Source organism: Penaeus monodon, chromosome 28 (assembly GCF_015228065.2).
Source record: "Penaeus monodon isolate SGIC_2016 chromosome 28, NSTDA_Pmon_1, whole genome shotgun sequence".
Taxonomy (NCBI): Eukaryota; Metazoa; Arthropoda; class Malacostraca; order Decapoda; family Penaeidae; genus Penaeus; species Penaeus monodon.
In genome coordinates, this window is record NC_051413.1 from 19,343,167 (window position 1) to 19,344,564 (window position 1,398).

The following is a 1,398-nucleotide window of genomic DNA, read 5'->3' on the forward strand; positions in this document are numbered from 1 at the left end:
GTTGGAGAAAAATATTCATTGGTGAAGTTTATTTCAGATGAGGTGAACATCGCCTCCACCCTCACCTACCGTCCATAAATCCAGGTGTACATAGACATGGAAGGCAACTGAAACTAATGGACAAGGTATACAAATTAATAAATATGTAATGACATTTATACATATAATTTTCCATTTTTTTCTTGTTTCTCCTATTTTATAGACCTTACATTATTCTCTAAGAAAAAGCTCAAACCACAGTCCCAAAAGGACACTATAATAAGCCTTTGAATGTCATGCAAATTAACCGGGAGTAGACTACCTTTGCCCAAGGTAATCAGACAAGTATGTCCTGTTGACGCATCAGTGGATCACCAACCCTGTCGCTGAGGGATTTTTTACAAGGAGTTATAATGTGTTACATGGTGACTGTTTTTTTTTTTTTGTCCTCCTTGATTGTTCTAGGACAAATCCGTCTCAGATTTTTTTTTTACACTTGTCATGCATTTGATATTTATTGTCAAGTTAATACATTAATCCTTGAATAAGAAACCTTGCTTTGTAGCATTATTTAGTAGTATTTATAATACCCATAACCAGCCTTTTGACAACATCCTTGTCCTCCTTGTATGTGGACTACTATTCATGCTGTTCCCTGACATTGTATTATATTGAGACTGCATTAATGTCTTACAATTGAGGTGTTACTTATGATTTTTTGTGGACTCAAAAATAACACATTTCATATTATTTCCAAAATGCTATTAGATACTTATTTACAAAAATAACACCATTCAAGCATATTGATGTAGCATATAATCTTGTTTCATGGATGTCTGGCTATAGAAGGGGGTACACTTGACCTATCCTCTTCCCATCTTACAATTACCTGGTATATCTTAGCATGTAATCAGATTTCCTTTTTGACATTTACTCATTTACTTTTCTTTATTTAAAAAATCCTCTTTCAATATTGCTGGTTTGCAAGTGTTCAGACATTTTGCCAAGCCCACAGTTTTCAGTTAGAAAAGACAAACAACCTTCACTCCTTCAACATTCCTACACTCGAGAGGGTGACAAATATAAAAACATACAAGGTGTGAACAGAATATCTTTATTCTGGCCATAATGATTTACATGCCATACTATCAACAATTACTAGATTTTTACTTATTGAAAAGAGCACAGTTACAACATATGGCTATTAGAAAAATAATTACAGCCTGTAAGTACAATATCTACAGTTGAGTTAAAAACTTTGTATGTATGTACACCAGTAGACGTTTCCATTCTACCATGAAGGAGTCACATTACCCAATATGTGAACAGGTCAATTTTATATGCTAGGTTAGGTAGTCAATTCACAGTGCTGGTATATCATAAAGTCCCAAATGGAACACAGACATTGCAGCAATAATT